This window comes from Podarcis tiliguerta (genome assembly GCF_965153285.1).
Source record: "Podarcis tiliguerta genome assembly, chromosome: 9".
In the NCBI taxonomy this organism is placed as follows: Eukaryota; Metazoa; Chordata; class Lepidosauria; order Squamata; family Lacertidae; genus Podarcis; species Podarcis tiliguerta.
The window spans coordinates 22,164,382-22,189,616 of NC_139542.1; the positions used below are offsets into that span (position 1 = coordinate 22,164,382).

The following is a 25,235-nucleotide window of genomic DNA, read 5'->3' on the forward strand; positions in this document are numbered from 1 at the left end:
AACTCCCAGGGAGTTCCGTAGTCTGGATGCCATGACAAAAAGGACCCCTTCTGCATCCCACGCATACCTCAGAGTGTAACATAATGCACAGAAGGGCTGCCTCAGATAAACACATATGGAGATTAAGACAGGGCCCAGAAGCCCATTAGGCATCATGGCATTAAGTTATTTAGTGCTTTAAAGGTGACAGTAACCAGGACTTGGAATTGTGCACTGAAACAGACTGGTGGCCAATGGGGCTGGTAAAACAACGGAGCGGCATGCTACTACAAAAGCATGGCACCACACACAGCATTTTGTACTGCTGACATTTCCAGCCTTCAAAAGCAGCCCCATGTATAACATGTTATAGTAATCCAGTCTCCACATAAACAAGGCACGACTGTGGACAGGTCCACTCTTCTCAGAAACAGGAACAGTCTAAGCAGAGCAAAAGAACTTCTGGCCACAGCTGCAATGTGGGAATTAAGTGCAATGCCAGTACCAGATGCAGTTTTGTGTCTTTCAAGGGGAGTGCAATCATTTCCAGAAAAAGCTCACATCGCTGGGCCAGTCACCTTCCTAATCTAGAGCAGTTCTATCTTATCTGGGTGTTTGTCCACTCAGATAATGGTTTAGAAGCTCTCCCCAAACTGAGATGGAAGGGAGATACAGAACTGAGGTACATTTGCATATTGATGACAGCCAACACCAAATCTCTGAGGGATCTCTCCTAAAGTTTCCGAAGGCCAAGGCATTGAACAGATGTTCTTCAGCACCAGCCTTCTGAAATCTTATCCTCCAGGAAAGAATGGAGTCACTAATACAGTATCCTCGACAAACTTGAAGGATACTGCAGTTAAGGAACAGAGAACTTGTGGCCTTTCAGATGTTGTTCGATTCCAACTCCCATCAGCCCCAGCCAATGGTCAGGGATGGTGGCACTTGTGTCCAACATCTGGAGGGCCATAGGCTCCCCATACCTTCTATTGAAGGAGGCATTAAAAGCTGCTGAGAAGCCCAGCACAACCAGTAGGAATTAATTCCTCCTGTTCAATTCTTAGAGCAGATCACCCAAGAGGGCAACTGAAGGCATTTCAGTCACCAAACTGAGATGTAATACAGTGGGCCAGTATATTCTATCTCATGAAAGGAATCCTGGAGTTGTGTCTCAAACTCTGTTCAAGCATCTCACAGAAGAATGGAATATTGGATACTGAATAGTAATTATCCAGTAAGGTGGGATCTCAAGAGTGTTTCTTAAACAGAAGTCTAACCACTGCATTTTTAAACAGATTGTATCACTCTGTCTCTCAGGGAAGCATTAATCACTTATTACACCCACTGAGCCTGTCCTCTGTAAACTAGCCAGGATGAGCAGGGATCTAGGGCCTCATATCCTCTACAGATTCTCAGGCTGCACAAGCTGAAAAGAATGCATAACAAAATAAGCAGCTATCAGAGGTATATTGACAACGAAGAATCCAAGTCAGAACAGTTATGAACCACTTTATCCACCAAGTGCCTCACAAATTGGTCGCAGTGGACCAATGAGAATTTTTCCCATTCTGCTCAGGTGTAGCTTACATGGAAAGGCTCCACTTAGTTTACTACATTAGCAGATGGATGGAAGAGATCCTTTTTTAGCCTCCACTACTCATGGGCACATCCGCCATCCCGCTCAGATGTTCTGCTGCACAACACCTTTGCAGAGCATGTCCAGAGGACAAGATTGAACCTGTGCTTAGAGGAATGGTTGAAAGAGCTGGGTATATGTAGCATGGAAAGGAGATTAAGGGATGGACTGACAGTAGGACAGAACATGCAGGTGACAGAAAAGGCTTGTTCTCATTGCTGTGGCTTACCAGGAGAAGAGGTGAAGTAATACAATGTCAGATTGGCACAGTGCTGTATTGGTTCTGCCAGTGCCCTTGCACCATACTGACCTCATGGCCATCTTGTCCCTCCCCATCCTGGTAAGGCAGAGTGATGTCAGTGATGGGAGATCAGTGCAACCATCCCACTGACTGCTACAGTATCCTTGACAGATGACCATCAAGCCTCTGCTTAGAAGATACCTGTAAACAGTGTCACAAGACAGTCTGTCCCATGCACTCTTGAATGCTTCTCCCCATTGGGAAGTTTTCGCTAATTAGGAAATTCTGCCTCCATGCAATTCCCACCTATTAGTTTTAGTGCTGCCCTCTGAAACAACAGAGAACATCTCCGCTATGACTTGCATGCTGCACTGTAGGGCCTGCATTGAGTGGAGAGTTGCACTAGATGATCTCCGAAATCATTTCCAATGCTATGATTCCATGAACAAAATGTGCTCAAGAGCCCCATCATGCTCACATGTAGCTGCCATTCATTTAGATGGCAGAAGATTCTCCCAGTATTTATACTTGAGTTCTCTCCAAAACTACGTTACTACAGTCTACTCTGTGATCCTGAATTTCAGTGGTGGCTGGTAGCCACTGAAACTGGCAGGGCATCCAAGAAGGTCACTGGAGATTAGGGGTGGGCGAAGTGTAGATTTTTCTCAATTTCTCAGACAGTTCTCCACTAAAATTTGCATTTTAGTGCACATTTCTCCTAATATACACTTTTTCGTATGCAATTTTATCTAATACAGTACATACATTTTTGCAAAGCACTTGTGTCTAATATAATGAACTATTCTTTGCTATTTTCAGTAATATATATATATGCAAATATTGTACATGCATGTCAATTTTGTACACATTACTTGGCTGGAAGACTACATTGCAAAATCCAGAGAAAAGTGAATTTAGGATGTCTCAGTTTTGGTTCCCATATTGTTTCAGAAGATGCAGATTAGATAGGCTCACCTTTATATGCAAAATGAATTGAAATTCTCCCTCATTGCTCCCACAGGCAGGACCAAATTGTTTTGCTTTTCTCCCCATCTTCCTCCTGAACAAAGCCTTTGTGAGCACTTAAGCAATGCAGTTGTAAAAACTGCCTGCTCCACCTTGCCCTCCAATGTTTCTATGTCTATATTAGTTAAATATGGGGGCAGGGAATCATATTTACTTTCTGAGGACTTGCAGATTTCTTTGTTTCACAAAGGTATTCTGAATTTCCTGATTTTCTTTGCTACTGGTGAATCCCAGGGTAGGAATTTATTTTCTCTATCTATCCCTGTTCTATACTGACACACACTGAGGTTGCAAGGTGTTACTAGTACTAAAGCAAAGTAAACATGCTTTTCAAAGCTACCAAGAGCACGGCACATATTGCTGCCAGACCTTTTCATGCAGCAGTGTGCAGGCTGTAAGATGGCTGCTGATAGTAAACAAGCACATGGATGTATAATTTATAAAGAAGTTGAGTATAAAAGGATATTGAGTTCAGAACGATGCCAAGCAACTCACGTTTGCCCAAATCAAATTCAAAGGAACATAAAAGGGGGTACATGTAAATAACACCTTTGTTTGAGCAAGGTATCGAAAAGAACTAAAAAAGCCACCTTTCCCCTGAAAATGACAGGATTTGGATTGACTTTTTCTTCTTCTTCTTCTTGCTACAGCATGTTTCATCAGACATGGCATCTCAATCGAGAGCAAATAAAGGTCAATCAGACCTTAGCTCCAAATTTGCAAAATGCTATTTTGGAAGGACTAAGATTCTCTTTAATATTTCTGTTTCTATAACCCAGATGTGGGAAATATTGATGGGAACTGGAGGGCAAAGAGCTCAGCCACCTTTCTCCATTTGTTAACCCCAGAAGCTAGAATAGGAACGTCGGCATCCTGCCAAGTCCTTTGCATAAGCTCCCCTGCTTCCATTCTACCCCAATGAGAAAAGGCAGGATGAGTGGTGGGGATAATGATCAGAGTGCAGTGCCAATTTCCCTGGCAAGATCTTCATTCCCTGGCTCTCATTAATCTGCCCCAGGCCTGGATCGTACAAAACTGGGGCTTGGAGATCACAAATGACAGCTAAAAACCTCCCATGAATCTTGTCTGTCTGAACTCTAGGAAGAGAAGGGTGAGAAATTTGTTTCAGTTCTCATTTAAAGGTGAATCAATCTATCCTGAAGCACACTCATACTCCAAAATTTGCATTCCTCCAAATTTCACAATGCAATGTGTACAAGTAATGTGTACAAAAATGCACATGCTTGGTAAGCGTGCATAAAAGTACAGATATTAGCGAAATGTGCATGTGAAATTGCATTGTTTTAGGGATAATTGATGGCAAAACTGTGTATATTAAGTAACATTGCATACAAAGATGTGTATACTAGGAGAAATTTTCACTAAAATATTGATGAATTATTATAAGGACTTTTTTGTGGCTGGGGGCGGGGCAGGTTCACAAATTTATGTTGAAATATGGAGAACTGAACTACAAATTGGAAAAAACCAAGAGAGAACCCAAAACTGACAGACTGGCCTATCCCAAGTTCTAAGGCAGAGGTGGGCATATTCAAACTTGTTACATCTACACTGTATTTCTTTTTTTCTTTTTTTACTAGAATCTCAAGATCCACCAACTGGAACCAAGTGCAAAAGACAGAATTAAATTGCAAGGTGATTCTGAGCCCATCAGGAGCCAAGTAATCAGTTTTTGACACCATAACAGAACTGTGCTCATAGTCCAGGTTAGTATTCTTAATTTAAGTAGCCTAGTTTAGGTGGGAAAAGCCATTTCATTGTTGCTGTTAAACAACTGGGAGCCAGAAACCCTTGCTGACCTGCTGCAGATTGAGCTACAGTTGATGTGCTGTCATTGCCTTTCTACTTTGCCCCATTGCAACTCAGCTATAAATAAAATACTGTAGAAAATGAAAGCTAGAATGAACTGGGAAGGTGTGGGTTCAAGTCACCTCTCAGCCATGAAGTTCATCAAATGCCCTCACCAACTTTTTATATGGATAAAAGGGAGGGGGCCATGAGTGTTGCTGTCCTGATCTCCTCGGAGCATAAAAAATGTAATTTATAAATAAATATATATCCAGATACACAGAAGCAACTTGCTGGCTGGGGTAGAGCCGCTATGCTAGCACTGAGAGGCAGAGACACTACGTTACCTCCCTGCCTGTTGGTTACTGGGAGGGGGCAGCAGCGGGGAGGTGAGCATGGTGCAAATGCACTGGCAGGAGTGCCAGATTAGCTCTGCTGCTGTGTTTGCACCATGCTGACCTCTCTGCTGCCTCACCTCTCTCCTCACCAGTAAGCCAGATTGACCCACCTGCCAGGCAGCTAGCATAGTAGCTCTGCCCCACCCTGCAAGCAGCTTCTACGGTGATTCCAGAAAGATTCAGCCATTAATTAATTGCCTGGGTGTCGATAATGAAGGATGAGTACAGACACTGCCAGTATTACATGGAAACTACTTTAAATCGCTCTATGGGCAACTGAACAGTTGGCATTTTCTCCAAGACAGTCCACATAATAATAATAATAATAATAATGATGATGATGATGATGATGAGATTGACACCACTGCATAAAATCAGCTTGCCACATGATAACAGCTGCCACACAGTGCAATTTAAAATAGCTTCCACGTGGAAGCTGTAATGCGTTGACTGAATGACCTAATTCATGCTTTCTCAGCCACACTTCTCCATTGCAATCCCAGAGATCTGCCTCACAGGGCTGCTGTTGGAAGGAACGAGTTAAGGAACATAAAGGCACACTCCTAGGGGCATTTCCAAGGTGGGGATGAACATCGTTGGATTACAGAGCTGGGATGCTGGGGGAATTTGAGTTCTGTGAATCCCAGTGTGAATTGACAGACAAAAGTATGGACCAAAATGTACTGTATTTTTTGCTCTATAAGACTCACTTTTTCCCTCCTAGAAAGTAAGGGGAAATGTGTGTGCGTCTTATGGAGCGAATGCAGGCTGTGCAGCTATCACAGAAGCCAGAACAGCAAGAGGGATTGCTGCTTTCACTGCGCAGCGATCCCTCTTGCCGTTCTGGCTTCTGAGATTCAGAATATTTTTTTTCTTGTTTTCCTCCTCCAAAAACTAGGTGCGTCTTGTGGTCTGGTGCGTCTTATAGAGCGAAAAATACGGTAATTATCCCTTGGACTGCATACTGCTCTGAATTTTGTGGTGCCCCAAAAATTTTTAGCACATGAGTTCATTAAGAAAATACGTATTTAAATACAAATGGTTGTGCAGTGCTATTTTTTTTAAAAAAAAATACGAATACAGAAACATTATAGAACAGACTTACGAATGAACACGTGCAAAGGTGATATGGGATGAAAGTAGGTTGATCAGCTCATGTCTAATACAGGGACTTGCTTCCAAGTAAAGATTGTTAAGATCTGGATGCATACTTTGCAGAATGCACAGTTAAATGCATATAAATCCCATTTATTTCCACAGGGCTTGCACACATGCAATTTGAAACAGGCTTACAGCATCCAAATGCTACAGGAATTATTAATCATAATGATAATCTTTGATCCAGAGATTGGGCACTGCTATGCTTCCCCCCCCCCCAACAAAAAACCCCAATCACATTTAAAAGTAAAAACAGCAACATCAAATGCATTTAGAGTTGAAAAAATAAACCAGGATCATTTTAAACTCAGTTTGTGGAATGAAATTCTTTGGTTTTGCCTCTCTAAACAAGCAGAGTTAAAAAGCCAGAAGGAAATCTACCCATTTTAGTGGCTGAACACACACAGATGTGGGAAACTAAAGTGCCCCAACCTCCTGGTTGTATAAATTCAACAGTCCCTGCTGGGGAATCAAAGTCTTGATGAGATTACAGTGAGTTTCTGGATTCTCGGCTATGCTTGCAGGGGGATCATTATCCTGAGTGACAGGAAAGACAGATTCCTCTGGAAGTTAGGGGGAGGGGAAGTCAGGAATAAAATTGGAATTGATCAGCATTGTTTAAGGCAACCTTCACTGCTCGTGCAGGTGCAAATACTGACAAACAGCAGCCTTGTTCCCCGGAGGAAACTCAAAAATCCTGCTGTTCCAGCTTCTGCTAACAGGTAATGCTATAAATGCACAAGCAGCCTAGAAAATTTACCAAAACATAAGCCTGATAACCTTCAAGCCTTCAATTCTTTGTTCTGTGTGTCTTTGTTGGTGAATTTTAATAGAAAAGGGCATCCCCTCCCACAAACTAAAATAAAAGAAGGAAGTCTTACATACAATTTTCTCCTCTTATTACTGTGGCTGTAATGCTTGCTGAGTGATTTGAGGCAGGCTACTCTCTCAGCCTAGCCCTGCACAGAAGAGGTGTTTGCACATTACATCCCACAAAGTGCACAACCTTTGCACGCAATACTTGAACAGTCAAACAAGTGTACACTCTTTCACACAAACAAGTGTAGGGGATCACAGTAAGTAGCGCCAGATACAGGTTATGGGTTCACAATATTTTGATAGATGAAGCTGGGCTAATTAGGATAAACTCTGATTACTGAATATTATTATATAATATTATGCAAGGCTGAATTGTTGTATAATGCTCTACTATCAATGAGAGTAAATAATATCGATACACGCTCGTTGTTATCAAGCCATACGTAGTCTCATTTCGCATTTTGTTTGGCTAAATTATGTACCAGTCACATTATGATATGCATGACACACAGTGCTTTTTTTCTATTTAAAAAATGTTTAGGGGTACTCTCATTTTGACTCAAGAAAACCACCATTTTATAGTTCTAATCAGGGGAAATAAATACAGTAAATGGACAAAAGTACAAATATTCACAAAATGTTTAGGGGTATGCGTACCCCTGCGTACCCCCAGAAAAAAAGCATTAATGACATATATTGTGATGATATGTTAATAAAAGGTGTTTTTTGGTTTTTTTTAAGAAAGTCTCTTACTTACATAGATTAATTTCAAAACAAGGATACACCTGGGTGTGCCCAGGAATAATTGAAAAGTGCCCATTATTTGTTTCTGGAGGGTGGGGCCTTAAAACAGTAAATTTCCTAATTGGTCAAGGACGGATGGTGATGTGTTCAACTCAGATACAGAACTATGTCATTCTCCAAGCACACTCCCAAAGCCATTCTCTCTTCTGCGACATGTATAGTAGTGCCTAAGGCAGGCATAGGCAAACACAGCCCTCCAGATGTTTTGGGACTACAACTCCCATCATCCCTGACCACTGGTCCTGTTAGCTAGGGATGGTGGGAGTTGTAGTTTGGATGTAAGGTTTGGATGTATCCCATAATCATTGCACAAACTCCATCCTCTCCTGTCTCGTATCTCAAACAAAATGATCTGCAGCCAATGATTGCTATTCTTCTTCACAGACTCAGCTTAAATAACACAGTCACTTTGTTGCAAGTATGGATATTTTTAAAAAAAACCAAAGTGTTTATTTTGTGCTGCTGAGATGGGAGCTGCTCAAAAGCAGAGTTGCTATCTAAGCCCCTGGCAACCGCTAATTGCCTTTTTAGAAATAATTAACCATGACACCAGGGTAAAAAGTTCCATATTTCAAAGAAAGTATAATAGCTTATGGGGCCCATGCACCCAAAAGTGGGTAGGAGGGCAAACAAAGCTACATTGTTATGAGATAAAGATCATTTGCCCTTAAAACTTATACTATGTTGCACTTTGCAGATTCATTTTTTTGCAAACTTACATAAAAAGAAAATTGAACATCATTGTTTGCTGGCTGTATTACACATACACACGGATTGTTTTCACCCAAATACTGAGACGCTTGTATACAAAATTCTTCAGAGATCACATGAGCTAGAAGCTTATTTCCCTCTACTGCCCCAGCCAACATAGGAGAAGCATACAAAATGTATGCAGGTCATCACGTGTAACAATTTGCGCAGGCACACACCTATTGAAATAGATCTACATGCAGTGGAAAGGCACAGATGCAGCTTCTGAGCTCTTGCTCACAGACACACGATCTATTCATGGCTCGCATGAATTTCTTTTCTCTCTCCAATGTAGAAGTGCTGCTCTCTGCATAGGAAACTTGACACACTTGTAACTGACTCAAACAACACACACACAGCAGTGCACTCAAACCAAGATTTCAACCCACAAACCTCTTTCTTTGAACTGTAACCACAGACATCAGTAAACCCAAGCAGAGTAATCTTGTGGGGTCTATTTTGGACATGACCATCTGATCATTCCTGGAGCAACATAACATGCCATAACTTACTGGCATATTGCCCAGTGCCACCCTAAGATGATATGAAGCAATTGCTTCAGGCACCACCACATTCCCAAGGAATGTCTTTCCCCCACATTCAATTGTTAAATATGTGAGCAAAGCAGAACTCTTGGCAAAATCTCAAAAGCAACAGCAAAGGGCAACCACTTCGCAATAATGTGTGGCAAGGGTGAGCTGCATAGAAGGTCGTTGCCAGCAGATTCCTGAATCATGTTTTCCCATTGCTAGGGAGATTTGGACTGCAATGTGGTCTTTTGAGCCCAGGATAGAAGACACCCACCTTGCATTGCTTCCTATGTGAACATTTTGGACTCTGCTCACTAACATTAGTGAGACCATGGGAATCTGGTATTGTGCCAAGGAAAATACCAGGCAGAGAGATTGTAAGGGACTACTAGCAAATCGATTTATAACAGATTTTGTCTTTCTTGTTATAGAATGGTAAAATAATGGCTCCCCTACCCCCAAAAAAATGTTTAACAATTTAGTTATTGTGAAAAGACACACCTAATCTGATATGGGGGGGATAGATTAATAAAGGATTAGGCAATCAGAAATCTGAGCAGGGAGTGGAGTCCATTGCCCCAGTACATCTTATCTCCTCCCCCAACCACTGAACAGATGGTCAGGGTGCTGATCACATGTGGTGAGGGGGAGAAAAGGGGGCTTGGAGATGGCGGAATGAGAGAGAGCCTCTGAAATGATCAGCTCCATCAGAGCTATGAAAGTGCTAGTAATCTGTGCGGCAGTGCAAGCTTTGTGCAGGCGCATGATACATTCAGCCCAGTGGGGGCTGGGCTATTAGGGAGAATGGGCCACCGTCCTACCAATCACCATCTGTCCATAGCCAGCCCCCACCTGCCTGCCCTCTTACTTACAACCTGCCACTGGCTCTGGTTTCCCCCTGCTGTTGGTCCCTCTATCTGCTACCCTACCAGCCCCAATGGCCACCATCTCCAGACTTGGATGCAGGGTGTTCCACACAACCAGACATAGCAACAAGTATTTGGGGAAGACATTGCAATGTTATCAGTTAATGAAGAACAGGTAAGAGGAGCTGAACAATACATAGTCTTATTGGCAAACTATGTACAACTGGTCTTCTCTCAATTTGCTGCTTCCTGCTTTTGGCTTCTAGCTCTACCTCCTACTTGGGCCTAACTTCCTAAAACAGATATTCATTCATTCAAATTTGTTGGTTGCTTTATCTGAGGTCCAGTGCCGAGGGCCTTCTGGCGGTTCCCTCGCTGCGTGAAGCCAAATTACAGGGAACCAGGCAGAGGGCCTTCTCAGTAGTGGCACCCGCCCTGTGGAACACCCTCCCACCAGATGTCAAAGAGAAAAACAACTACCAGACTTTTAGAAGACGTCTGAAGGCAGCCCTGTTTAGGGAAGCTTTTAAGCCTCCCTGGGGACAGCATTCTGCACATCAAGAGCCACCACAGAAAAAGCCTGTTCTCATGTTGCCACCCTCCAGACTTCTGGTGCCTCACAAATATTACAGATCTGAGCAGAGAAACTCAGCATTAAGTTGCACTGGTTTATATGGGAACAGAACAGTTAATGCATGTTAAGGGGAAATTAATCTTTGATCTGCAATCCTGAGAATGCATCCTAAGTCATTCAGTCATTCTCTTTGCAAATGATGAAGAAGCTGACCTATGCTAATAATTGTGGGCACAGAACTATGTGGAGCTATTTCTTTTCAGTTAATTAATGCACTGTGCTGTACAATCTTCTTTATGCCTCCAAGCCATACAAAGATGCATCAAATTACTGGTCCAAAACAGCATCCTTTGAATTTTAGTTTTTCTCCTTTCTTCGAATTTAAAAGGGCAAATCTGTTCTTAAACTCAGCACCATCTACACATTGTGGACACTGTCCCTGGCCACTGGCCATGCTGGCTGGAGCTGATGGAAGCTGGAGTGGTCCTAGTAACATCTGGAGGACAACAGATTCCCCGTTCTGATTTTCAAGGTTGCAACAACTCTTACCAAATCCTTTGTGCTGTCTCTGTGGATGATAGCCAGGCACATGCAGGACAGATTCAAGGTTATCATGCAGACCTATCAGAACAGATGAGTGAACAGATGACTTAAATTGGCCGAGACCTGTGGCAAACATCCAACACAGCCTTCTAGAGATCAAGCAGGGCAGTACTTGCCATGCAAAATACAAATTTTCCTTCGTAGTACAAGGCACCTGCAACCTATGCATTACAGGAGGGCATTGTGCAGTCATCTGGGTGAGACACAGCATTAGGGGACAGAAGAGAAATGTCATCCTTGAGCAAGGAGCAGATGAGAGGCAAAGGTAGCACATGCAAGTCTATAAATGGTCTCCTTAGTTGACACTTTGGGAGCTGCTGTTCTGAGATGCTCTGGGATCCTCTGGGGAACTGGGGGTTTATGGAAGCAAGGGATACAGTACTTCATAAATCAAAGGCAGCCTTTGAACATTCTCTTCTCACTGAGAGCATCCAGGTTAGGAAGGAGCATAACATAATGGGGGAGGGTTGGAGCTTATTGGTAGAGCATCTACTTTGCATGCAAAAGGTCCCTGGTTTAAGCCCCAGCATCTCCAGGTAAGACTGGGAGAAACCCCTGCCTGAAGTCTTGGAGAGCCACAGCTCAGTATAGTGTAGACTATAGTGAGAGTGAGAGCTGGGCCATAAAGAAGGCTGATCGCCGAAGAATTGATGCTTTTTAATTATGGTGCTGGAGGAGACTCTTGAGAGTCCCATGGACTTCAAGAAGATCAAACCTATCCATTCTTAAGGAAATCAGCCCTGAGTGCTCACTGGAAGGACAGATTGTGAAGCTGAGGCTCCAATACTTTGGCCACCTCATGAGAAGAGAAGACTCCCTGGAAAAGACCCTGATGTTGGGGAAGATGGAGGGCACAAGGAGAAGGGGACGACAGAGGACGAAATGGTTGGATAGTGTTCGCGAAGCTACCAGCATGAGTTTGACCAAACTGCGGGAGGAGTGGAAGACAGGAGTGCCAGGCATGCTCTGGTCCAAGGGGTCACAAAGAGTCGGACATGACTAAACGACTAAACAACAACATACTGAGCTAGATGAACCAATGGTCTGACTCTGCATAAGGCAGCTTATGTTCCTGTGTTAATGCATCAGAGCATATTCTTCTCTCTCTAAAAGAGAGCAGGAATCTGACTTTTCCCTTTCTTTCTGCCCCTTGCAGTGTGGCCTACATTCAGTTCACTTTGAGAGCTGAGCTTAGCTCTGTGGGGAAAGGCCATGAGAAACTCACACCTCCACCTTCTCGTCTCTCCACTTCCTCTGCTTGAGGGAAGGTGGAAAGGTTGCCAGATCAACATTTTGAAAATAAAGCTGTAATATGCGTTCCACGCAATGCTCTGCAGGGCTGTGACATTTTGAAATATGGGGCAACCATTATGCTCCGTATTGTTTTCGTTATATGAAATAAAGGGAAATTCTTTAAATCTAAATGTTTTAGATTTTGTTTTGGGATGCAGGATAGAATCCCCTCCAGATGTTTCCAACCATTATATGAATGAAGAAATATTTATCCATGCATCCATAGGACACACACACACACACACACCATTTGCAGCTATTTAGAAACTGTAATAAGTTTAAGTCTCTGCATATTTTATTCTAGAAATCAGTAATAGGAGAGTACAAGTAGATCTGATGAAGCAGATCAGTGTTTATGAACTCCCTTATTTTTCTTCCTTTAAATTAATAGCAGCCATGGGTGGGAGGGAATGAGTGGTCACATTTGGGTCACAACAAAGAGGGAGACAATCAAAATAGCCTCCTAGAAGTTGCTATTTGAACTGCCAAGGAAAACCTACAGGGATCCTCATGGAGGAATCATTGCATTCCCCCTTTCCCATTTTCATGATCCTAACTTGATTCGTGCTCTGGTACAGCCCAACTTTAATAATAATAATAATAATAATAATAATAATAATAATAATAGGCAGAAGTTCATGGTCCTCTCACATCAGGTCTACTTTCTCCTCAACTAAGCAACTTTGCAGGTGAGGAAATGCGTGTTCGGTTTGCTCCTCTAGTTCCATCACCTTCTGTTACCAAACACAAAACAACATATGAAACTGCAAGAACTGCTTTGCCAAACATCTACTTAGTCCAACAAGCCACTGTAACAGGGGTCAGTCAGCTGCCCTTGGAAGCTAACAACCAGGGCGCAACAGAGATTTTCAATCCCCTGTTACAATCTACAGTGTCCGATAATAATCAGGAATACTGCCTTTGAATATGGAGGGTATCATGACCAACGTTCCTCTACAAATTTATCTTTTTCAAAGCCATCTAAGCCAGAACTCACCACTGCATCTTTTGTCAATTAATTTATACATTGTGATGAAAGCACGCTGTGGAGAGCCACTAAATATGCAGGGATCCCAGTCCAAACTAACGCCATGCATGCTTGAGACCAATGGGGCATGTTGGTTGTATAAGTAACATAAATATATGGTTGGCCACTATGAAAAGAGAATGCTGGACTAGTTGGGCTTTTTGCCTGATCCAGCAATGCGCTTCTGATGTCCTTATTCCAAGTAGTCAAAACAGAACCAGCACAGAATAAAACCAGGAGAAACCACACACCAACATACACACAAATTGCAAAATTGTGTGCCTTGGCCACCAACCGGCATAAAAAGACTGTTTACAAAAAGCGTTTCATAGTGCTTTGCTGCAGTCGCTTCTGTGGATACTTGCTGACATGCTTCTGAGTCCCAGCCAATACTTAATTTACTTTTAGTGCTGGGATCCACATGCCAGAATACAAAAAGAGCACGTGCTGCATCAGATGTGAAGTACGTACGTGTGAATTGTGTGTGCACGGTTATCTCTTTAAAATGCACATGAGCAAGAGCCCAAGTTCAAAAAAGAAATGCACACATATGTCCTGTGCATCTGGTGCAGCATGTGTTTATTTTGTAACAGACTAGGCATGTCTATGTTAATAAAGCAAGACTTTGCACGCAAGCACCAATGCCATTGTATTGGAGGGTCTGCTACTTTCTCCAACTAAGATCAGAGATGTGTTAGAAATCTCCACTTTGCAGAACAACTCACTAGGGCTAGAATGGGAAGTATGTGCCTCTGCCTCCACAAAAGGTTCCTGGACTCCAGCCCCATCATCCATGTCTTTTGGCCATGCTGGCTGCTGGTGCTGAGACCTGGGGTCCAAAACATTTGGAGGACCACAGGCTCCCTATATCTGTGCAGGAGGAAGCTGAATGTGCTTGGGAACCTCTGAATTTTTCTGACAGGTTGCAGATAAGACCATCAGATGCCTTTTACAAGTGGAGAAATGTGAAAATACTTTTCTAGAGAGCTGGCTAACTTTCCACATTCTTTGAGAAAAGGGGTCTTAACAGGACCAGACCCTACTACTTTCTCGCTATCTTATTTGAAATTTACCTTTTTTATTTTTTAAAAAAGTGAATTTTGTTTGCATGGCAAGGATATGAATCTACTCTTTGGCAGCTAATTTTCCTCTTCTGTTACATATCTCCTATATTTCATTTGACAGAAACCAGAAGCTCATCTGAATCTCTCACGCAGAGAATAAATCATAACATTTAATTCTGCATAAAAATAGCAATGGATTTTGCTTTCAAGGTTTTGGCCTGAATGGCATTTTGCCCATACAGTGGTCCCTGGGATTGCAGTGCAAAACCCTGAAAATAAGGTGTGGTCCTCCACTGTGATCCATACACTTTCTTCCAAAAAAAATGTGCTTAGAGTTCAGGGTGGGATGAAAAGGAGTAGGAGAGTTGGAGGAGCTTTGTGAATAAATGCTGTCCTTAATTGGTAATATTTCAAGGGCTGCTTTGAAAGAAGATAGAATACTTTAGTTATTTGGGAATCATTGGTCTCCCTCTGAATACTTTGGTTTGCTCTCACTGATGTCAGCGCTAACCAAAACCAGTTGTCTGTGTAACATCATGATGTCATCCCATTCATTAGCCAATCCTTAATTAAGGTAAAGGTAAAGGTACCCCTGCCCGTACAGGCCAGTCTTGCCAGACTCTAGGGTTGTGTGCTCATCTCACTCTATAGGCCGGGAGCCAGCGCTGTCCGCAGACACTTCCGGGTCACGTGGCCAGCGTGACAAGCTGCATCTGGCGAGCCAGCGCAGCACACGGAACGCCGTTTACCTTCCCGCTGGTAAGCGGTCCCTATTTATCTACTTGCACCCGGAGGTGCTTTCAAACTGCTAGGTTGGCAGACGCTGGGACTGAGCAACGGGAGTGCACCGCGCCGCGGCAAGTCCTAGGTGCTGAGGCTTTTACCCACAGCGCCACCCGCGTCCCTTATCCCATTCATTAGCCAATCCTTAATTAGCCAGGGTCTAATGTGAGTAATCCAGGAAGCATTGCTCAATGTGTGAATGGGCCTCTATTTTCCTCAGTAACATTATGACAGCCAAATCTGACTGACTGCTTCTTATCATGATGCTATCACCTTCTCTATATGATCTCTGACTCAGAACAATCAATCTAGGAAGGAGAAAGAAGCCCTAAGCTTTAGGCTAAAAGGGCATCAGCACAGAAGCCGATAAGAGAAGCAAAAAGCAGAATTGAAGGGAAAAAAGATACTAAGAGTTTGCGGGAGGGAAAATGTTTTTGGAGGGGATTTTTAAACCCCAAAATCAAAACAGGAGAACACAACTCTTCTTAAGATTACCTGGGCGCGGGATGCGATCTGAATCTGATCTCATGTAATCAGATCACTACAAAATATTAAGAATTATTATGTCAAAATCCAGTGCTGCTACTCATGTATGAGAAAATGAACCTTTTATTCTACGTTCACAATGTAAGCTGCAAAATCCTGCACCTTCATTTTCTCTCCCTCTCTCACACACAAATGACTTTAAACATATAGAATCCAAAATTTTATGCAAAATATTTTTGAAGCAAGACAATAGATGTTGCTATTACTATGGCCACTTCTGGGGTCCTGATCAGATGGTAGTCATCTTCCAGGAATGTGACCTTTAGCGTGCGCATGCGCCCCAACACATATGCTATAAGGATACACTGAGATACTGGTGCCCTGTGCATTTGAGGTTTCACTGCCATTTTTTGTTCTTAGGTATTCAAAGCTGTGTACAAAAACTCATGTAATGACTAGCCTTGTGAGATGTGTTTTGTTTTTAAGAAACCCATATTCATCCAGAAGTGCTACTTAGAAGCAAAGCAATAGTTAAATCAGAGCAAGCATATAAACCAGCATGTTGAGCCTCCCCAAATGATGCACCAGGGGAACAGAGAGAAAAATTTCCGCCAGTTTCTCAAGGGGAAAGAGAAATTTGCCAACAGTTTCTCAGAGCTGAGGCTCACTGTTGGCAGGAACAGCTGCACGGCTTCTTTCTTTTTTTCCACAGGATTTTGTGGAGGGAGTAATGATGCTCCCTTTGCAAAAAAAGTAGCAAGGGAGACAGTATTGGAGGCCTGTCACAATTCTGCACCTTTCACAATGCTCCCAACCTAGCGTCATTCCTTGCCTCCCTCTCTCCCTCTTTCTCTCTGCGTGTGCTGCAGCTATCTGCAAAAACTAGGGGGTGGGGGAGGAATCATAGAATATTCTACAAAGTGCCCTCAGTTTTCTAGTGGGTTGGGGAAAAGACAACTATCCAACATTTTTGCAGGAGAAAAAAAAACATTTTTCAAGAATTTTCAGCTCAGCTCTCCTTTATTTTGTGCTGCAGTAACAATGTATAATCTCTGACTTTATGTGGTACTGAACGAGTGGTGGCAATTCAGGAGAAAGGCTCCTTGTTTTCTCTGCGGCAGTTTCCTATTCCTTGCCCTTGAAAGGAACACTGTACTTTTTACTGAAGATCCGGCCACTTCTTTTACATCTGCTGCTTTTGAGCACACTTCCTCTTTCAAGTATGCCTTCAAAATGATTTTTCATTCTCAGATTCCCTTCTTCCAGCATTACTCATAGAGATGCCCTCTTCTTCATCTGAGTGAAATGAGGCCTTCTTCAAGTTGGGATATCCAGAATCAGAAAGATGGCTTTGTTTGTTGCCTTCATTTAAAGGTAAAGGTAAAGGTACCCCTGCCCATACGGGCCAGTCTTGACAGACTCTAGGGTTGTGCGCCCATCTCACTCAAAGAGGCCAAGGGCCAGCGCTGTCCAGAGACACTTCCGGGTCACGTGGCCAGCGTGACATCGCTGCTCTGGCGAGCCAGAGCCGCACACGGAAACGCCATTTACCTTCCCGCTAGTAAGCGGTCCCTATTTATCTACTTGCAGCCAGGGGTGCTTTTGAACTGCTAGGTTGGCAGGCGCTGGGACCGAACAGCGGGAGCGCACCCCGACGCGGGGATTCGAACCACTTCACTTAGGGTAACCTTTACCATCCTGCTGCTCTGCAGATGGTTTGGACTACAACTCCCATCAGTCCCTGCTACTGCAGTGTGCTGGATGAGGCAACTGGGAGTTGTAGTCTGAAACACACAGAGGGAGCCAGGTTTGGATTGGCTGTATTAAGGAACTGGATCTTTGAAGGTTACAATCTTCTAGCAGGCTTCTGGAAAAATCACATTCCAGGAGCCCAAGGAGATACAAGAGAGGAAGAAGTAGCAGAAGAAAGCATGCTATCTCATAGACCCACCTTCCCCAACCTGATGCCCTCCAGAAGTTTTGAGCCACAATTGCCATCATCCCTGATTGGTTGAGGATGAAGGGAGTTGAAGTCCTGAATATCTGAAGGGGCTCAAGATGGAAATGCTGATCTACTGCTTCTGCAGTGCTAGCTGGATGCACTAATTCACCAGTGCTTGGGTCCTGCTTCCCATAGGCATCTGGTTAAGAACAGGAAGCTGGCCTGGATAGCTCAGGACTCAGCTATACAGCTGCAAATAAAACGTCTTAAGTGTGTTTTAAGTGCAATTTACAATGAGACACTTAGATGGCGATGGTGAGCACTATGGAAAATACTTTGTATTTTTAAAAACACTTTTTAAAATAAGCATTTTCAGAACGTTTTTTATATGTGTGTAGATTCTACGTCAGTTGCTTAAAGTATGGTGCTGACATGCCAAGGTGGCAGGTTCGATCCTTGTAAGGAGCAGCTGCATATTCCTGCATTGCTGGGCGTTGGACTTGATGATCCTCAGAGTCTCTTCCAACTATTCTATTCTATTCTATTCTATTCTATTCTATTCTATTCTATTCTATTCTATTCTAGAGACTAGATGGGCATCAGTCTGATTCAAAAGGCTCCTCTTATGCTCTTATTGTAACACAATTTGCTCAAGTTTCACCAGCGGAGGTACAGAGAACAAATATCCCTGCCCAAGGAATTGTTAGGACCATGCATTACCTCCCCTCTCTTTGTCCTAAACAAAGAGTGATTTCCTAACTTTTAAAGGTCTGTCCTAGGCCCAATACATTAACTTATTCCATGGGCAGGCAAACTAAGGCCCAGGGGCTGGATCCAGCCCAATCACCTTCTAAATCCGGCCCACGGACAGTCCAGGAATCAGTGTGTTTTTACATGAGTAGAATGTGTCCTTTTATTTAAAATGCATCTCTGGGTTATTTGTGGGGCCTGCCTGGTGTTTTTGCATGAGTAGAATGTGTCCTTTTATTTAAAATGCATCTCTGGGTTATTTGTGGGGCCTGCCTGGTGTTTTTGCATGAGTAGAATGTGTCATTTTATTTAAAATGCATCTCTGGGTTATTTGTGGGGCCTGCCTGGTGTTTTTGCATGAGTAGAATGTGTCATTTTATTTAAAATGCATCTCTGGGTTATTTGTGGGGCCTGCCTGGTGTTTTTACATGAGTAGAATGTGCCATTTTATTTAAAATGCATCTCTGGGTTATTTGTGGGGCCTGCCTGGGGTTTTTGCATGAGTAGAATGTGTCATTTTATTTAAAATGCATCTCTGGGTTATTTGTGGGGTATAGGAATTTGTTCATTTTTTTCTCCAAAATATAGTCCGGCCCCCCACAAGGTCTGAGGGACAGTGGACTGGCCCCCTGCTGAAAAAGTTTGCTGACCCCTGACTTATTCTATCTAGGCTTTTTGTTTTTATCTTAAGGGTTGTTGTTTTTTTTTAAAAAAAAAAATTGCTTTCTATGTGTAGCGGATAGCAGTTAACAGTTAATAACGTACTGCCTGGTCTCTAAGCAAATTATCTTTCTCCTCTGCTTGTTCTCAGTACCTCTCTTGGTGTCACCAATTATTCCCCCTTTCCCAAGACCAAAGGCATTGCCCTGGCTCAACATGGTCCTTCTGTGGCCAGTTGAAAAGCTGTCAACTTTTCCCTTTTCTTGCGAGGAATACTATTCGGAATAAGGGAAATTCCCTTTAAAAAAGGGGAAAGTTAACAGCTATGCCTCACTGTGTTGTTGGGCTGCTCCTATTCCCCATTTCTCATGCTGGCCTCACAACTGCAGCTCTTGGCAAACACCATTCTATCCTACTCCAGAAAGCTATCTATGGCAGAAGTCTATTTCCTGGATAAATCCCACAGGCTCATGTTTCTGATTCCACAGTTATCCTCGGCAGCTCAAGCCTCAATTTTGTTCCAAAGATCAAAGTCTTTGGCAATAAAAGTTGTGCTCCGAGCATTTCCCCCCCAGATTTCGATTATCTCTCAGTTTTCCGACGCATGAGCTCCAAAATTCTTGGAGCAGCAGCTTCTGCTGAAAACTTTAACGACACTATCACCGGGGCTCCCGTACCCAATTCATACCTGTTATTATTTGCTTATTAATTTATTTTAGAAATTTCTACCCTGTGTTCCTAATCACCATGACCATCGCAATATTATACTTCCAAAATAAACCCACAAAAGCACAGTGAAACCCTAATACAAACCATTAAAAAGAGAACACAAAAGTACAATATAAAGAACGACATGCAACGTAGAAATAGGAGGCCACCCCTAAAAACCAATTATCAGCTCTCAACAGCCTACACTTAAAGGACTGGCAGAGGAGAGTTATCTTCAAAGCCTTTCTAAAAGCACCAATTGAGATGATTGGGTGAATTGTCCCTTGGGAAGTAATTCCATCCACCCTTCCCACCCACCCCCATTTTTAGTACAGGCCAGTTTGCCTCTGATGGTGGTAGCAGCACCATCCATTATCCTCTTTTATTATGTGGATCCCAGCAGTTAATTGGATGGCCATCAACATTTATAGGGGGGAATTAGAGGAACATGTGCCTTGCATGGAAGGCTCAGGGTCAATCCATGGCATCTCTAGCTAGGCCTGGGAAAGACACCACCACCCCACATATGAAGCCCTAGAGAGCAGCTCCTGGCTAGTGTAGTCCAGAGATTAGAAATCTGTGGCTTTCTAGATTTTGCTGGACTTCATCTCTCATCAACCCCAGCCAGCAAGACCAAAAGGGATGACAGCAGTTGTAGTCAAACATCTGGAAAAGTATAGATTCCCATCTCTGCTCTACACTGACTCGTAGTAGCTCTTTAGGGTTTCGTATAGGTGTGGAATATTGCGTAAGATGCACTAATTGTCTGATCTGATATACAAAAAATTCCTGTACTTTGGATGTTGCTGTTGTTGTTTTTTCTGAGTAGGAAGACCTTATTTAATTTTATTTTATTTTATTTTATTTTATTTTACTTCCCATATTTTTTGCTCTATAAGACTCACTTTTTCCCTCCTAAAAAGTAAGGGGGAATGTGTGTGCGCCTTATGGAGCGAATGCAGGCTGCGCAGCTATCCCAGAAGCCAGAACAGCAAGAGGGATTGCTGCTTTCAGAATATTTTTTTTCTTGTTTTCCTCCTCCAAAAACTAGGTGCATCTTGTGGTCTGGTGCATCTTATAGAGCGAAAAATGCGGTATATGCTGCCTCATACCATAAAGTTCCCTAGGTGGCATGCCTGAAGCTATTTATTCAATTTCACAATTGGTATGTGGTAACTGATACAAAACCTTCATCTTTTCTTTTCTTCTTCTTTTTTCCCAAAAAGAAAGTTCTCACTGTGGGAATTTTACACCAGGAGAGGAGTGTGCATGCCCATCCAGTTGCTGTTAGATTACAACTTCCAGCATGCTTAGCCTCATGGCCATTCATCAGGAATGGTGGGAGTTGGTAGTTCCGCAACATCTGGAGGACCACAAGTTCTCCAAAATACAGGTTCATTTGGCCAAAGTGATCTGCGGGTAATATTTTGATAACCTGCATAGCTAAAAGTCCCTCCAGCATGACCTTCTCAAGCTCTTTTACCACAGATGCTCTGCTCACTCCCAACCTGCACCTCACAATGTTTGGTCTGGGTCATGTGTGCAATGCACCATCACAGGGCTTTCACATCCCCTCCAATGCAATTATTTCTTCCAGTAGAATCAGTTCAAACATTTGCTTGCCAGTCATCAAGCATAGATTCACTGAGCACAGAGAATTAAAGCAACATATATACAGTGGTACCTCTGGATCCATTCCGGAGCCCTGTTCGCATCCAGAAGCGAATGCAACCTGCGGCTGCACGTGCGTGGGCTGCGATTCGCTGCTTCCACGCATGCTCGTGACATCATTTTGACCATATCCTGAAGCTACTTCAACCCAAGCTATGACTGTACATATGTCAACTAGGCTCTTATTGCAGAAGGTTCTATTTCTGATAAAGATTCAGGCACTAACTTAACACCCTTTCTGGGTATTAGGAAGCTGAAACCCTGAAGGAGGCATAGGGCTGAGAGTGCTGTTCCCCTCCTCTTTCAGCCTCGCAAGATCTAAGGGAGGCTTGTAAGAATCTCTGCCTGAATGGAATGTACGTATAAGCTTCCCTTGAGTTGGGAACCCTGATTTTGTAGGGTTCCTGATGACAGGGGTGATTGTGCTATTTACTTCTTACATTTGTATGCTGCCTTTCCTCCAAGCGGCTTAAGGTGGCACACATGGTTTTACCAACTGAGCTGTATCCCTCCCCTACCCATTTTATCCTCACAACAGCCCTAGGAGGTAGCTTAGGGTTGAGACATGGCAACTGTCCCACGGTCACCCAGTGAGCTTCATGGCTGAATGGGGACTTGAACCTTGGTCTCCCAAGTCCTCGTCTGGGTGCAGGGAGCTTGTGTCCCTCCATATGTAGTGGGACTACAACAACTCCCATCATACCTGACCATTGGTATTGCTGGCAATGGCTGGTAGGAGTTGGAATCCAGCTATGTCTGGAGGGTCACAGGTTCCCCATCCCTGTCCTGTTCTCTAATCACTGCACCACACTGCCTCAAGGCAGAAAGATCAGGATGGAGGGAGCAGTAACAGAACTGGCACCCAAGGTCCTGAACCTTGAGCATGCTTAGAACTTTTTAGTGCTTAATAAGAGGGTTAATAACACTGTCCAACAAGCAGTCTGGCATACAATTAAACGATCTGCATAATTTGCTTTGTGAATAGATTTTGCTTTAGTTTTAAGAAGCCAAGTTTTCTCAGTAAGGATGTTTACATTTTTCATACAGCACGTCAACTGTCCTGTCCATTCTTTAGCTTGTCATTAGTTAGCTGCAGCAGGTGCTGAATGCCAGCCAGAATTGCTGACTATGAGAAATGTTATATATATATTCCACCCAAGCCTGTCTTTCAGCTCATTTTCATCAACAGTACTGTTTCTATTACCTTTGAACCTCCTTTCTTCTTAAAATTTGCCAGGCTTGGTTTTCTGTGTGTTTTTTTGCCACCATTTAATCAGGAATGCTCTTTCATACCCTGCTCTGAATAATTTTATCCAGTTGAAACCTCTTTGTTTTCTTTAGCTGAACAATAAACTTCTTAGAAAAGTGGTCGTGCATGTCTGCAGATACACACACACACACACACACACACACACATATCTACACACACATATCTACACACACATACTGGGGGCTGCATCCCTGCTCAAACCACTCACCAACCCCTCTGCCATTTCCACCACATTAACCCTGCTACAGCTTCCCCTTCCTATGCCATGCAACTACAAATCCACCAATGGGGATTATGTGATGACAGCCTTACATATTTATGCATATAGGAAGATATAGATATATTCTAAGTTTTTAGTAAACTGTAGTTAAATGTTTGATGAGGGCTATTCAAAAAGAGGAATAAAGTATAGATTTCATAAGCTTGCCAATGTTCTCTTTTCCAATATGGTGTGCGGTATGAAACTGACCAACTAATTCCTGAAAAAAGGGAAACATACATTGCAATGCTATGCATGTCTAATCAGAAGTAAAACCCACTGTGTGCATAGGATTGCACCCTTAACAAGTGGAGGGGGTGGCAGAGGGGAGGGAGCGTTCAATATGCTTCCCACATACCTGACTATGGATTTTTATAGCCTTAAAATAAATTAATCGGAAGCCCATGGATTCCTAGGAGGAGAAAATATTTCCCATAATGTTTCAGAGCAGAAGTTAACAAGCCTGCTGGGATCTTTTTAGCCCCTGCAGAGCTAAGGCTTCAAGATTATTAAATGGCTGTCGCATCTGAAGTATGGTGCAACATAACTCAATAAACAAGAGAAAACATATGATGCCGAGTGGGGGAGGCTTTCGATTACCCTGCAGAATAATTCAATTTGAGGACAGGTGTTTGCATGAGAGAACAAGATACAGCAATGTGGCGGGGGGGGGCGAGGAGCAGCTAAAAAGGAGGCTGTCACACAAACAAGGACACACAGAACTTGCCGCTCCAAAATAGCATAAATATCCAAAAGTAAAACCTGCAGGAAACATGCATATTTTATATTTACACATAAGCTGGAATCTCAAAGCGACGCAGATCAACAGGGGCTTATGCTCCCTTCACACAAGCAACACATGAGGGAACAAGGCCACGGGCAAGGAACAGCCCACTGCACCGATAATGAGATGAGCAATGCCTTGCGCCTGGTGTATCAACAAAGCTGCTTTTTCCTCCTCTGCTTCAGTCCTCAGCCTAGCGCTTTTGGCTTCTTGGTTCTGATCTCACGGGGTCTGGCGTTACCCTTGCAAGTGAATCAGCTGCTTGGCCCTAGGCTTGCAAGGCCTTCTGTGACATCAAAGGACTTGATGAAAGTCCCCGTGTGCCACTGCCCTTCTGGCTGCCATTAGCGCAGCTGCTCTGATGCCACAGAGTTCGGTGTGGCACCTCAGGCAAAAAAGCCGACTGCTCAAAAGCAATGGGGACACCTCTTAAATTCCAAACGTCAAGGTCCTCTGTCAAGTTTAGGATAAATTAATTGTGGCTGGAGTTTATTTATGCCAAAGGATTTCATGGAACAACTTTGCTGCTGTTGTGGATTGGTTGTGTAGCCTTGGAGCCTTTCGTCAGGAGGAAAAAGGGGGTACTTGTGGCTTTTTAATCCTACTCTTTCTAAAGCTATGGTGAACAAATGAATAAAAACCTGCATTTTAAAAGTTAAAGATCCCATCCCATGCTAAAACATCTTTCTCGTGGCAGATTCCTAAATGCTTTAATATTCTTTTCACTAAAGTACCTCTTTTTGAAATATTTACTTGACAAACGCAGTTGATTATATAAGAGGGGAAGGGATTAGAATTTTTAGAATAAAAAATCTGAAGTGCTGAGATAAAATATTCCCAATGATACTTTGTAGATTGTTTGTAGGTGGATTGACACCTGTTTTATATTTTTAGACTCTCTATAGAGCTTTTTAGTATACAGAGAACTTTTTAGTATACAGAGAACTTTATATATTCTCACAAGTGCAGAGAAATAATGAGTTCCTCAAGGCAGGGACAGACCTACATTTTGGGGGCCCTGAAATTTGAACAGATATGGGAGGCCCTTTGCAACCAGCAACAAGGTCTAGCTAACCACTGTTATCTTCTTAATGGGGTTGTTCCATGACAGATCACCACATTAATATATATATATACAGTGGTACCTCGGGTTACATGCGCTTCAGCTTACAGACTCTGCTAACCCAGAAATAGTACCTCGGGTTAAGAACTTTGCTTCAGGATGAGAACAGAAATCGCGTGGCGGCAGCGGGAGGCCCCATTAGCTAAAGTGGTGCTTCAGGTTAAGAACAGTTTCAGGTTAAGAACAGACCTCCGGAACGAATTAAGTTCTTAACCTGAGGTA

General features: G+C 43.0%; 1 long non-coding RNA gene across 1 annotated transcript in view; it reads left to right on the plus strand.

The window, feature by feature from the left end:
• The window catches only part of LOC310685201, a 606,217-nt gene extending 587,028 nt beyond the window's left edge, over positions 1 to 19,189 (plus strand). Inside the window, exon 3 of the long non-coding RNA XR_014515114.1 lies at positions 19,127 to 19,189. This is a non-coding gene — a long non-coding RNA (uncharacterized lncRNA). The remainder of the gene's footprint in view (positions 1 to 19,126) is intronic.
• Positions 19,190 to 25,235: the final 6,046 nt, after the last annotated feature.